The sequence below is a fragment of the Crinia signifera genome, chromosome 1 (assembly GCF_055691185.1).
Source record: "Crinia signifera chromosome 1, ASM5569118v1, whole genome shotgun sequence".
Taxonomy (NCBI): domain Eukaryota; kingdom Metazoa; phylum Chordata; class Amphibia; order Anura; family Myobatrachidae; genus Crinia; species Crinia signifera.
This window is the reverse complement of record NC_139217.1, coordinates 288,783,853-288,799,486: the sequence shown is the minus strand read 5'-3', so window position 1 is coordinate 288,799,486 and position 15,634 is coordinate 288,783,853. Positions and strand designations below refer to the sequence as shown.

The following is a 15,634-nucleotide window of genomic DNA, read 5'->3' as shown; positions in this document are numbered from 1 at the left end:
CAACCATATTTTCACTAACATGCTCCTGTATACTCCAGCTTTGCACTCATATGACCTTCCACCAGTCTTCCTTTAACATGCCCAGCTTACCACCACCTTAACCATCAGCTTTTTCCCTCATGTAATACAGTACTTTTCTACCTGTCTCATGGACTGCTCACATGTATGGTTTCAGAAGATTTCTCATTTCTGGCCTCCTCATTTTCAAAGTTGCCTGAAAATTGTCCTCTCCAGGCATCTTACTGAATTCCTAATCTACTAACCTCTTCTGTTTTAACCGATTATCGTGACCAATAGCGTTTTTTACCTATGAGCAGCAGGGCTGCAGCCCCCCAAGGGAAAATCCACCACTGTAGTGAAGCCAGATGTAGGGGTGATTCTCTAACACAGAAATGCAGTAAAAACCCCATTATCGGGTTTTTACTGCATTTCTGTATGCTCTGCCCCCCCTCCAAAGTGTAACCACTGCAGTGGGAATAGCCAGCAAAAGCTGGCGATTCCCTGCAGAAGCCTATGGGCTTCTTACCGCAGCACTGCCGGTGCCGTGCTCTGCACATGCGCAAATAGACTCCCAGGTCACAGACCCAGAAGTCCAGTGCCGGCACCGCATTGCAAGGGACAGCTCTTATCGCAAGAGCTGTCCCTTGCGTTAATGACCGCATATGTTACAGCATATGTGGTTATTAATTATGTGATGCCTGGCGATACAGGGCAGCGGATGTTAGAACATCCCGCCCATAGTCTGTGAGACTGCACTGGCGTCACTGCGATTGGCAGTGACTTCATATTGGAAGCCAACCTGCCAGTCACCCAAGCAGTCCCATTGGGAGGTGTTATCTCCCTCCGGGAAGCCTCTCTACTGGCTGCTGAGAGTCAGCCCCTAAAACCTGTGGATTGCGCATACGCAGTACCTACATCAGTACTGCGCACATGCTGGTCCTGGTGCCTGTCATCTCTATTATACAGGCACTGGGTCCATGTTTCCCCTTCTATGGCCTGTTGCCGAAGCAGCCCATAGAAGCTGGCCACATGTGCAGTACGGAGGTTTGTACTGTGCATGCACCAGTCCCGGCACCTGTCATCATAGTACAGGCACCAGGAACACTGCACCTGTGTGTGGCCGGGATCAGGAGGAGGAGCGGTTGCTGCAGCAGGGGGGATGCCTGCATCACGGCCAGCGGCAGATTCCCTCCTGCCAAAAGATACAAGCCGTCACTGATCGTGACTCTACACAGATCACATGAAAATCACATTTCTGTATGACTGACCAGATCATACACCACCACAAAACATTTTTTAACCTTACAGTATGTAAATCATAGCACTTAACTTCATGTGTTTAACACTAACTGTGAGCATACAGGCAGGACTGTTTTACCTCTATTACTGTCTTTTAATATTCAGGATTAATTTATTACCATGTTCTCAACTGTAAAGCACTATGGAATATACCTGTTCTATGTAACAAGATGTTATTAAAAATAATAACAAAAAGCTAAATTAGAGGTCTTATTTGTACTACAGCTACACAATAGTAGAATGTATCCATCAGTAGCTGAATGTATTTCCTAAAGCTACAATTTACTACAGTTAATTCAAGACATATGCTGGTTTTCATGGAAAACTAATATACAGTAACTTAATGATGATTTAGAAGTAATTAAACAAAATGTACTCAGCTATAAACAGCAGCAATTTGAGCAAAATGCATCTGTGCTTAAGGTGAAACCAATGATTTATTGAAAATTGAGTTACTTCCATTATTGACTAAAGCTATGCCATTGGGCTGTATGTACCTTTTATTGATTTTATCATAGATTGCTACTGCTGGCAAGTGTCTCAGTGTGATGTATTGACGTGTGTGGTATTTACCTAAGCGCCTTCAGTGCTGTGTGTTAGATACTATTAAATGCATGCTAATTAAGGTGATCAAACTGCCTTCAGTTTACTTGCTCAAGGCAAACATTTAAGTACAGTAAGTGAATTATGTAGATACAGAAATATAAGATAAACATTAGATTATATGGCTAGTTTATGTATTTATTTTATTTGGTTCACGGTAGTCACATTCTCTCTGTGTATAAGCTTCCTAAAGGCTTATGTTGCATACAGGGAATGTTTATACTGTATATACTTTATATATATATATATATATTTATATGGTCTTTAATACAGCACAGGTGTGTTACTTTGTGGGTCCTATAACAAGGGGCCCTGTTTCAATGCTTTTTGTGAGATACTGTACCTCTCCATAGCAGTTTTTAATTTTATGCTATATGATAGTGCCCATGTGTCCGCTTTCTTTATTGTCATTATGCATATATCACAGCATTCATGGTATGGGATATTGAGGATTGCACATACGTAAGCACCATTAACTAACACGGGGTAACCGGCAGGTACAATTAAGCACAGTACACTATGGAATGCTGCTCAATGCAGCATCATTGAATGAGGACATATCTCTAGTTAATTTTCTAGTGCCCTGGTACATATTATGACTCATGGTAATGCCCTAGTTTATTTTATAAACCATTGTATTTCCTTAGTTTACATGATGTCACAGTGCACATTATGCCATACAGTACCATGAATTCACATTATGAAAATACAGTGCCCCTGGTTCATATAATACCACATCACAGTGCCCCATTTTTAAACTGTACTACATTAGTGTGGCCCCCAATCTGTGTGCACAGCGGCCTATATAGTAGTGTACTGGAAGGCTTTCCTTAACCTGTCAACCCAACAAAGTAAACCAAATTAGTACATAACTTTCACAGGCGCTTTATATTCCAAATCCTTAAATTCTTTCTTTTCCACAATAATTATTTCATGTAGGGAGAAATGCAAATAAAAAAGAACATAGTAAATTTCAGTTTTTAATATCAGATAAAAGTCCACAACACTCAGGGTTAAAAACTACACAGTAATCCCCAGGTGGCTAAACTTCAGTTCTATTGAACATAAGTGAATTGTCCCAGGGCAAACACAAATCAGGCAATAATGGAGGCCGATGTTCCGGACTACGCTGTACTGAGCGACACGTTTCGACTTGACTTGAGTTTTTTTCAAGATCCAAAGAATCAGGATATGTGTATCATGTAGACCGCCCGCTGTCCTCAGTAATGGCCACAGGTGTCCATATATTGCGACTACATTTCTCAGGTCTCCGAGTGACGAAAGTCTCTGGTCACGTGATTCCGCTCTCCAAACGGGTGTTCGCGATGTCTCCTCCACATTCTCCAATCTATTTTTTATGTGTTGCCTTGGCAATCTCTGAGAGTCCATCCTATTAAGCATCCTTATAGTATGAGTCCAAAATACAATTAGAGTACCCTATAGTATAAATGATTCCACAGTTTAACATTATGTACTCTTACACATTAAATAAGCAGATCACAATATGACACATTAACGTTCCCTCCACTTTATATTGTGCCATATTACAATTCCCTCTAGTTTAAATTATGCCACATTACTGTGCCACCTTACTTTTATAACATCCACTACACACCTGCCTCACTGAAAATGTAATGTCAAACAATTCAGGCTTGGCAATGGATCAGACTCAATTGCTTATTAGGCAAAACTGCGAAACTTTATGCAACTTCATAACCTGGGTCCAGGCCATCTTAAGCTTCTGGGCCCCATAGTAATGGCACCCTTTTCATTCACTATAGTTACACCCATGGTGACACTATCATAAAGAGTATATTGAATTGCAAATGTCGCAAAAGCTATTTCTAAAAAAAATAGTGAACAGTGCAGGTTAGATATAGTGTGCTGCATATATTGCAGGTTGAAAAAGTATGAGTCAGATACAGGGTGGGCTGGATATAGTGTGGAATAAAGAGCAGGTTGAATACAGTGCATATTAGAAATAGTGCAGGATACAGTGTGGATTGTATACAGTGCAGGTTGGATACAATGCAAGATAAATACAGTATGGGTCGGATACAGTGTGGGTTTGGTACAGTGTGGGAAACATAGCAGGCTTGATACAGCTCTGGTCTAATAGACCATTACACTTGCTGTCAGAAGTGCGAGGGTGCTAGCAGTGTCCTCAGAGCAGGGTGGTGGCAGTTTAGGAGTTCCAGCAGTGTCCTTAGTGAAGAGGTGATGGCTGTGTTGGCACAACAGGAGTGCTGTTGGTGTGCTCAGTGCAGGCAGTGTCAGCAGTACAGGAATACCGGTGGTATCCACAGTTTGGAGGTGACAACTGTGTCCTCACCTCACAGTTGGTGGTTCTTTTGGCAGTGCAGGGATGCCAGTTTGTGTTGGCAGTGCAGGAGTCCTTAGGGAGTGGGTGCTTGGCTGTATTGGCAGCATGTGGGAGCTGGCTGTGTGGGTGTGTTGGCAATGCGAGGGTGCCTCTGGCATCTGCAGTGCGGGCAGGGTTGTCCCATTAAAGCCAATGAGGAACTGCTGATTGGCTGAGAGCCATGAGTGGCCTCCCATTGATGTTAATGAGACTTTTGAAAATGACATGTGCGCTGCTATTGCTTCCTGTTCCCCGCCACTCCTTGTTGCCTCTCTCAAACATGGGGGGCAAGCAAAATTTCTGGTGTAGAGACCAGGTTTTTTTTTACAATAATAATATACTCACTAGTTATTAGTTATTAGTTACAAATATTAGTAATTATAAGTAATTGAGAGTTCATTTTTCTATTTAGTAGCTCATATGTTTTACAACAGGGAGTGCAGTAAAATCACCACCTGAAAATCTGTGTAAAATAGCAAAAGTACTCAGCTACTGTATTTTGCCACATTGAAAAATAAATATTTTCCACTATAAACTCTTGTATTCAACAAGTCTTACATAATTTTTGTGACATAAACTCAGATTAGGTAAAAAGGTCAAAACTCCAGTTTTCAAGGGCAGTAGTCAATATGGGTTAGTTATCCAGAATCTGCAAAATGGGGCATTCTGTTTTTTTGCAGCAGAAAGCACTGATAAAGTACACCAGCTGCTCTCGCTGTTCTTTCTTAGCCTGTTTTCATGTCTTATATAAAAGTGGAATTACAATTCCTAGTGCATACGTAACAGATGCTGCTAAGGAATTGGTAAGAGACAGTCACATAATTCTTCTGCGCAAAAAAAAAAGTTTGAAGATCACCTTGTCTTTAAGGCTTCAGAAACAAAGTCAAGACTAAGCTTGTTTATACTGTATATAACGACAGACAATAGAACATAATTGTACAGTCATCTTCTGTTCACCTGCGAAGTCTTTTGAAACTTTTAAATCTTAACCACCAAACTGTTTGGAAGCAAGATGGCCAATAATAGCATATTTATCTTCAAAAGATTCAGGTATAAGAGCCAAAATCCTTCCACAACAGATGTGATGTTTGACAGTAGCAGTGGTTCTCAAAGAGATCTCATTTTAGGCAACAATTTCAGCAGAGGTAATCTATTGCTTTGCTAATAGCTATACTTATATCGAGATTAAATAATAGGTTCAGTATACATGAAAATGCTAGTGTTGTTTAGCCTTTAAATATGCAGGATTTCTTATCCATTGTCAACCATTAGCAATGGATCTAATTGTCAACTATACTGTGTCTTGTGGTTACACTATTATATAATGAAGGACAACAACACAACATCACCTAGGGTGTCTATTATACTTCTGCGACACTACTCTGCCATTCAGCAGAATGAATCTGTCATGCAACAAAAAGCTGTACATATGCAGAAGGCAACCACTGGCAAGCAATATAAATAGCCTGTTGTCCATAGCAAGACAAAACATGTGCAAATCTGTATACTATAGTACGTAGAATTATGAAATGTTAAAACTTTATATTCTTTCAATTATGTTCATGAAGGCTAATCATTTTACATCATAAAGAAAGAAAAAAATCTCAGACACTGAGCAATAAATAAAGGGAAACTACAGACCCAAACTGCTGCAAACAAGGGACTACCAAGCACTAAAAGGATATATATTATACTTGCAGCATTGTAGCCAGCCCATAGGCAGAGCAAGCTACAGTACATCATCTCCTTCATTTTTTGAAGCTTTAGTAAATTTAGCCCTTAGTGTCCTAAACCATGTTGTAGAGAGATGATGACATGCAGGGTCAGACGGGATACTCCGGCTCCACTCTCTGAAAGCTTACCCAATACTCTAGAGATCAGGTTCTACATTGAATTATATACTATACATATAAGTATGTTACCTTATATTGCACAGGACTAGGGTGTATTTTCTACAGTGCATTGCTAGTATTAATCTGACACATTATCATGCACTAGTAAAAAGCCCATCAAAATGAAGGCTTGTGCATTGTACATTTACTTTGAGCTGTGACAGTTTTTAGCCTACAAACTCTCCACCCCATCGCCAGTCCCTATTTGCTACTACCTGTAATCTGTCTTCACAGCTCCCTCTCACCATTTTCAGCAAGTTTGAAACAGATCAGTGTCCCTGCAAAAATGTATTTCACTTTCTGTTATAACATCTTTTAGCACACAAAGCAGTCATTTGGTCCCTCGAATGGCCTCTAGTGGTCAGTGGTGGTACTTCACCAGTATTTATGCTATAAATCAAGGGACCCATACCATGTACTCTCTAATGGTAAGTCAAGGCACTGTGATGGCTAGTCACACCGTCTGTGGTGGTAAGCCCCAATCAGTGACCATGGGTCCCTCCCACTACATTCATGCAGTGGTCCCTTCATGCCCCACATCACATGTGATTATAAGAATGTGGGGAGCAAACTAACATCCAAAGCAAATATCCCTGCTGAGCCTGGGACATACAGTATACACCATTCAGAGTCAGATTATTTTACTGGATTATGCACAATGATAAAGCTGCTGTAGCGGCGAAATGCGTCAAGAGCGCTGTTGCCCCTTTTCCACAATTACCACTTTGGATTGTAGTCCGGACCAGCCCAGGAAAATTATTTGCCTTTCACCATCAAATTGGGACATTGAAGTCCGCAACTTCACCATACCACCCCGCATTTCAACACCCAGGTACCTGAGGACAATACCAACTGTCCTATATCCTTCCAGTGGATTTCGGTTATTTGTGCCAACTTGGGCCGACCACATGGACATCAGGACATTCCTATCACTGTGTGTGGAGCGGTAAATATACCATCTTCTATTTCCCCATCTGGGCCCAATAGGAACGGACTCTCCTAAACTGCTTTAGTGTGGAATCGGGCATCGATTTATTGTATATTACATGCAATTATTTTTATCATATATGTTCATGTCTATGTCATTGCTTTTACTCTAGTAAAATATTCTATGTAAAGATCATCCAATCTTAATATTTTTATTTTTAGCGCTGCTACTAACCCCTTCTCTCTTTTTTTGGATTATACACAAACCTGCAAAAAGCATTAAGTCCAGGGAAATTAGGGGAAGGCATACATTGCACATCTTCCTTGGCGTCAACAGATTCAGAAGTACCTTTAATTTGTAAGATGTAACAAGTTTTATAAATAATATGTATTTTTGGGATACTCACAGTATATCCCCACACATTATGTATCTTCTGTTCAAGTGCATAATAATAATAAATTAAATTGCAAAATAAGTGTGCATTTTAATATGAATGCTGCATATAGAATGCTGCTTGTATTTATTACCTGTAAGATAGTTTTCATTTCCTCCATACTGTATGTAGCTTATACTTCTGATAATTGCACACCCTGCCAGATATATCCTATACAGTGTGCCCAAGATGTTTGCCTCCGATGGTTCTTTTCTTGGGTAGGGCGAACAATTGTCCTTATGTCTCCCAGATGCACAGCAATTTGACTATATAGTACCGATGTGTACTATATAGTCTTGCCTGACAAGAGTATTTTCTATTCAATTTACACTAACGGCAGCGCGCATTGTGATCGAATCTGCATCGAAAACCGATTTGATGCCCATTCGATTTTCTATTCGATTTTGCTTCTATAAGACACATGAGCGGTCACAAAAAAATTTAAATAATTAAAAAAAAAGCCATATTTATGTGGGTTCACAAAAGCCTCAGTAATGAAAGAGTTAAAATGTCATTTAACATTCAGTACTTAATTCAACTACTGAAATAATAGTAAAGGTTAAAGTCAATTAAGAACACCTTGATTTCTAAATTGCAGCCTATATCATCTTCTTCTGAAGCCAAATTAATCTAATACTTAATTGAAAAATCATGCAGTTTTCTTTAAAGTCAGTGCTTAGGAACACATCTTGTAATTTTATCAACTTCTTGTGTTCATTTTTAAAAAGATAATTTCCATAATTATATTTCATCTAACATCCATTTCTAATTTAAGCTGTTGTATAAAGTACTGTATCATAGACTGTAACTTTAAGTACTTTTTTGAAGTACATTGAGTAATTGACATTGTTATGTATAGTGGCCACCAGAATGATCTGTAGCCATTTGCCTAAACTGTGCAGTAAATAGATAATTTTTGATAAAAAGTACATTTACTGTATGTACAGTACAGTATAACTGAAATCAAAAACATCCTTATAGACTTCTTTTTGTTGGTAAATTAGGGTAAAGGTTTTATACTAATCCAGAAGTTCATATAAACCTCAACTCAGGCCCAGCAGCATGAGGTAGCAAAGGGGACACTTGTGATTTGCCCAGAGTCCATATCTGGTGCCCCCTATCTATTCTGATGAAAGTAGCAGCAGTGGGCATTGGCTCTGTTGCCAGAACCATCTATTGTGATGGACAGTGCACTAGAAGCAGCATTTTCAAAATTGGCACCAGATGCAAAAAAAATGTCAGCATTTGCAGCCAAATATAATAGCCTCTACATTTGGCAGCTGTGCAGATGCTGCCTGAACTCATTTACAAGGCATGGTTTTGCCTTGTAAATTATTGCTCCTTTAAAAAAACTCGAAGCCCGGTCTGAGTTCAGCCAGCATCCCGCACAGCCACTGAACTCAAAGGCTATTACATTTTGCCACAGGTGTTTGAAATTGGTACTGCATGCTAATCATGGTTCGTAGAAAAGTTATCCAATGAGAAACAGCCACAGTTAGACAATCAGGGGTTGCCACACCATAGTTCAGCTCCCCCCTTCCCCGCATGTGACATCCGATGCCACCTGGAAGAAAAGCCAGAAGTGCAGCAGTGGGGAAACAAGGTGGCCAGTGCTAGTTGGGGGAAGAAAATAAGAGGTGGTACTGCTGGCCATAAAGAGCCAGTGGCAGAAGAGAGTACAGCACTTGCAGACTGGAGGGTGCTGCATTCAGGGCCGGCGCTACCACTAGGCAGCTTTAGCCAGCTGCCTAGGGCGGCAGCCACTAGAGGGAGCCACTGAACAACTTAAAAAAAAAAAAGGATGTCTCGTCTGAGAGATGGGTGCCAGGGCAGCTGCAGCTTGCAGAACTTTTTTTTTTTATCAACCTCCTGGATGGAAACCATCCGTCCAGCAGACTTAAAAAATAAAAAATTCCTTTGATTGAGCCGCCAGCTATGCTGAGTGTAAGCCCAGCCCATTGCGGCAGTTAACTCCGCCCCTTTTTAGGCCCACGAATCGCGCTGTAAGGGGGCGGGCCTGATATCGTCAAGCACCAGGCAGTGGTCTCCCATTTTCAGTATTGGAGTGGACGGTCTGTGGCTGTGCTCGTGCTCCTGCTGCTGAGTCCTGACCCCACTTGTAAGCTAAGTATGGGGAGAGTAGTGTCCTGTCCTGCTTTTTTAGTCATGAAGGGCCTTATTTTGGTTCATTCTTTCTGACAAAATCCTTCTTAGATGGACAAAACCATGTGCACTGCAGGGGGGGCAGATGTAACATGTGCAGAGAGAATTAGATTTGGGTGAGTAATTTTGTTTCTGTGCAGGGAAAATACTGACTGCTTTATTTTTACACTGCAATATAGATCTCACTTTGAAGTAAAACCCCACCCAAATCTAATTCTCTCTGCACATGTTACATCTGCCCCACCTGCAGTGCACATGGTTTTGCCCATCTAAGAAGGATTTTGTCAGAAAGAATGAACCAAAATAAGGCCCGAAATGAGGAAAGGCTGTGTGTACACTGTAATGCTTTGCCATCGTTAAAGCACTGTAACATTTTTTAATGCAATGCACCTACAGTATGTATGTTCACAGTCCACAGCTACTGTATCAGGCAGAGGTGGTGACAGAGCATAAGGGGAAATTCTGAACTGCATGTGGATGTCATTTAAAGCACGGAATATGCTGTGCTATATAAGAAACAATAAATAAATACATTTAGGGCCTGATTCAGGGAGGCTAGCCAAGCAGCGGTCGTTCGCTGCTTAGCAACCCCTGAAATGCTGCCCTCACCAGGCCGAACCTGTCCCCCCCCCCCAGTTGCCCAAATCTCTTTGCTGCCATACCGTCGCTACCACATCCCCTCGCATGCGGCCGCTAGCAGGAGAAATCATTTCATGGATGGTCGTCAACCACTGAATGATTTCTGCTGCCTTTGGAAATAAAAGTGAGTCTGAACTGACTTCTATTTCAAATAAATCCAAATCACCAAAGACGGAGCGGCCGCTGATGTCCTGTGACATCAGCCACCCGTCCCCGGCAGGCATCAGCCTGACTGCTTTCCCAGAGGAGCCCCCAGCGTTTTCATGGGGACACCCATAAAACATTATCCTTTCCCCTCTTCAGCCCTGTTTCCGCCCCTGTCCCTCCCTCCACCTATCAAATGGCCCAGCGGGTGTGCAACTTGCCAAAGCCATTTGGTGCTGGGGAAATGCACATTTCGCAAACCCTGACCATTGGGGCTGGGGCTGATTTCGTATTGCTATGAGCAATCCTGAATCATCCACTTGGAGTGATCCAAATATGCTGATCTGACAGCGTACACCACTCTCACTGGATACAAACGGATGACCGACAGTGGGGATGCTGGCGTTCAGAATACTGATGCTGGCATCCCCAGCAGTCTGTCCCTATCCATCCCTGCTAGCACCTAAAGATTGTACCCCACCACCTAATTCTAAGCCCCACCCACAGCCTAACCCTAACAAACCCCTACCTCACAGCCCAACCCTTACCCTCACCCATAGCCTAACCCTAACTAACCCCTACCTCACAGCCTGGCCCCCCCACCTCCCAGCCTAATCCTAACTTCCCCTACAGTGTAACCCAATTTCCCACCCTAATGTCTAAACCTAGCCGCCATTTCCACAGTTACACCTGAGTGTTTAAGAAGGGGAGAGGGTGTCGGCAGAGGTTTTGCCTAGGGTGCCAAAAAACCTTGCACCGGCCCTGGCTGCATTAAAGAAAAAGCTAATAAAGCTCTCCACTTCAGAGTCTTCCAACGATGCATTGTACTGTATCCTATCCACCTTTCTTTGCCTAGACCATCAGGGTTCAGGCACCAGACATGTGGGCACAGTCAGACAGTAGGCCTGTAACATAATATGTGGGCTTCTCCTTCCAGTGCACAATTTAGGCCACTAGGTCCATGTGACTTTTACCCCTGGGCTCCATTATTATAATTAGGGAGGCTGTAATCCTGAGCTCTATAATAAGAGTGCTCACCAGGTCTAGATCCCTCCAACTGATCCAAAATTATTGCAAATGTAAACTATGGAAGTGACAAAAGTTTGGGCGCTGCCTTTGTAAGAAACACCTTTTGGTGTGAAGGATAGTTAGAGGGGAAAAAAGGGGGACAACAAAAGAAGAATAGAGGAATGAGAGAGGAAAAGATAGAGAGAAAAAGATTAGATTGGTCAGGACTTCCCTGTGATATTTCCTCCTATTGAATGCTTGAGAGATCTTCTTTTTTTTTCTTTGTTCCTTCTTTCTCTTCTCCTCTTCTTTTATGTTGTTGTTTGTAATTATACTTCCTCTCCAGTCACAGGATTGTATAATGTAATAAAACAAATTTCATAAAACACAATGTGTGAATCTAATAATTTTTTAGTTTTTTTTTTTTTTATATATATATCTGGTTCGTTTAAGTGCATCTCACTTGAGGCGTACCTAACTTACAGAATTAGTAGAGGGATGACATATATCATGGTTTCTTTAAATGAATAGGTGGCGTACCCGTACTCACGTAGAAGTAGCGTGGTAATCCTAACATAAAGTTATCTTTACTACCAGTATTCGTGGAAAATTTTATTCGTACGATTTACAAAACATATGGGATAAAAATGGATAAAAATATTTCTAGGTAGGAGATAGGTGGTGTCCCGGGTGTTGACAGCGTGTGCTAACACACAGATTGGATCCGGACCGCACTGGTGTTTCATACACTGGTTACAAACACCAGTACAGTCCGGATCCAATTACATACAATCCTGTGACTGGAGTGGAAGTATAATTACAAACAACATCATAAAAGAAGATGAGAAGAGAAAGAAAGAAAAGAAAAAAAAAACAGAAGATATCACAAGCATTCAATAGGAGGAAATACCACAGGGAAGTCCTATCCATTCTATTATTATTATTATTATAATTTTATTTATAAGGCGCCACAAGTGTTTCGCAGCGCCGTACAAAGGAACAATACAGGGAGACAAAACTTGGCATAACATTGAATAAATAACAAAAATACAGTACAAATAAAGAGCACCACAGTTCAATACACATTACAGCTTAAATGTAAGTAGTGAGGACCCAATCAACATACAACTAGAGGCTTGAGGCCAATGATGGCGATGAGTATGAAGATGGTCACTGAGTGTTGGAGTAAAGGAGAGCTGTGAGTGACATGTGAAGAGAAGTGGGCTTTGACAACAGGAGGGAAGAGGGCCCTACTCGGAGGAGCTTACAATCTAGTAAGAAGGGGAGACAGACAGATTACAAGAGGTGCAAGCGAGGGGGTGGTGGTTAGATAGCAGGATGTAAACAGGCAAGGGGTCGGAGAATCAGCTGGTTTATGCAGTGGAAGGGTACGCTTTGATGAATAGGTGAGTTTTCAGTGCCTGTTTGAAGCTTTGCAAGGTCGGGGAGAGTCTAATGGAGCGAGGGAGTGCGTTCCACTGAAGGGGTGCAGCACGGGCAAAGTCCTGTACTCTAGCATGGGAAGCAGTGATCAGGGTGGAGGAGAGAAGACAGTCATCCGCTGACCGTAGAGGGCGGGAGGGTGTATGAATGGAGATGAGGTTAGAGATATATGGAGCAATGGAATTAGAGATGGCCCTGTATGTGAGTGTGAGGTGTTTGAAGAGGATTCTGTAGGGGAATGGAAGCCAGTGCAGATTTTGTTGAAGGGGAGTAGCAGAGTTAGAGCGGCGGGAGAGGAAGATAAGCCTGGCTGCAGCATTGAGGACAGATTGGAGAGGAGCTAGTTGGGATTGAGCGAGGCCAGTGAGAAGAGCATTACAGTAGTCATGCCGTGAGATGACTAATGAGTGGATGATCAGCTTAGTTGCACTCTGTGAGAGAAAGGGCCTGATGCGAGCAATGTTGCGCAACTGGAACCGGCAAGAATGGGCCAGGGCTTGGATGTGGGGTGCAAAGGAGAGGGAGGAGTCAAGAGTGACACCCAGGCAGCGGAGTTGGGGAACAGGGGAGATGATGGTGTTGTTAACAGTGATAGAGATATTAGTAGGGGGCATAGCTCTGGGTGGTGGAAAGATAATAAGTTCGGTTTTGTCCATATTCAGCTTCAGAAATCGCTCAGACATCCAGGTAGAGATGGCAGCGAGGCAGTTGGAAACTTGAGAGAAAACAGTGGGGGACAGATCAGGAGAGGAGAGGTAGATTTGGGTGTCATCTGCATAGAGGTGATATTGGAAGCCAAAGGAGTTAATGAGTGCACCCAGAGAGGAGGTGTACAGAGAGAACAGAATGGGGCCAAGGACGGAACCCTGAGGGACCCCGACAGGAAGGATAGAAGGTGGTGAGGTAGAGCCAGAGGCAGAGACTGAGAAGGAATGGTTGAAGAGGTAAGAGGAAAACCAGTTGAAGACTGTGCCAGAGAGGCCAATGTTTTGGAGTGTGTGGAGGAGGAGAGGGTGATCCACAGTGTCAAAGGCAGCAGATAGGTCCAAAAGGATAAGCAGGGAGAAGTGACCCTTGGATTTGGCTGACAGCAGGTCATTGGTGACTTTCACTAGGGCAGTCTCAGTGGAGTGAAGTGGGCGAAAGCCAGATTGAAGGGGATCTAGGATGGAGTGGTCAGACAGGAAGCTGGTGAGACGCCTGTAAACCAGCCGTTCTAGTATTTTAGAGGCAAATGGGAGAAGAGAGATAGGGCGGTAGCTTGTGGGAGATAAAGGGTCCAGGTTAGATTTTTAAGAATAGGCGAGACCAGAGCCTGTTTGAAGGGTGAGGGAAAGATGCCAGTAGAAAGAGATAGGTTAAAGAGGTGAGCAAGGTGGGAGCAGCCAGTGGGGGAGAGGGAACTGAGGAGACGGGAGGGGAGAGGGTCCAAGGGACAGGTAGAGGGGGGAGAGGATGAGATGAGGGAGCGGACTTCCTCAGCTGTAGTAGGGCAGAAGGATGACAGAGTGGGGTAGTTGGTAGGGGAGGATGATTGGGGTGGGTGGGCAGCAGAGGGGGTATGGAAGGAGATATCCTGTCGGATTACCTCAATTTTAGAGAGGAAGAAGGAGGCAAAGTCAGTGGCAGTGAGGGATGAAGGGAGGAGGGGTGGTGCAGGGTGAAGTAGAGTGTTGAAAGTATCAAAGAGACGTCGGGGATTGGAGGATTGGGAAGAGATGAGAGATTTGAAGAAAGATTGTTTGGTATAGGAGAGAGCAGCGCTGTAGGAGGAGAGAATAAACTTGAAATGGAGGAAGTCTTCCAGAGAGTGAGATTTCCTCCAGAGGCGTTCAGCAGAGCGTGCACATTTTTGCAAGAATCTAGTTATTTTGTTGTGCCAGGGTTGTGGTTTAGAGCGTCGAAGGGGAACAGTGTGGAGAGGGGCTACAGAGTCGAGAGCAGAGGTGAGAGAAGAGTAATAGAAAGAGGCAGCCTGGTTGGAGCAAGTCATGGTTGAGAGAGGAGAGAGGAAAGTCTCCAGGGAAGACAGGACAGTGGGGTCAAGAGATCCGAGGTCACGTCTGGTGACTGTGGGTCTGGGCAATGAGGGGAGAGGGGAGGATGAGAGGGTGAAAGAGAGCAGATTGTGGTCAGAGAGTGGGAAGGAAGAATTAGAGAAATCAGAGAGATTACAATGGTGGGTGAAGACTAGGTCAAGGGAGTGTCCGAGATTATGAGTGGGGGTGGAGGTCCATTGAGACAGTCCAAAGGAGGTGGTAAGGTCAAGAAGGTTAGAGGAGGCAGCATTATTGATGTCAATAGGAATGTTAAAGTCACCGAGGATGATAGAGTGGAGGTCAGAGGCAAGAAAGTGTGGAAGCCACGCAGCAAAGTTATCAAGGAAAGGGGAGCAGGGGCCAGGGGGGCGGTAGATTACAGCCACAAGGAGGTGAATGGGGTAGAAGAGGCGGATAGTGTGTCCCTCAAAGGTGGAGAATGTAAGGGAGGGCATAGGTGGGATGGCGCGGAAGGTGCAGTTGGGGGAGAGGAGGATGCAAACTCCTCCACCCTGGCGGCCATCCGGTCTGACCGAGTGTGTGAAGGAGAGGCCTCCATAAGAGAGGGCAGCAGGGGAGGTAGTGTCAGATGCGGACAGCCAGGTTTCAGTGATGGCAAGAAGGTTAAAAAAGTGGGAGATAAAGAGGTCGTGGATAGTTGGGAGCTTGTTGCAGACTGAT

At 43.3% G+C, this 15,634-nt stretch overlaps 1 protein-coding gene across 17 annotated transcripts in view; it reads left to right on the top strand.

Moving 5' to 3' along the window:
- The window catches only part of LINGO2 (leucine rich repeat and Ig domain containing 2), a 1,326,410-nt gene that overhangs the window by 509,175 nt on the left and 801,601 nt on the right, over positions 1–15,634 (top strand). The window lies entirely within an intron of this gene.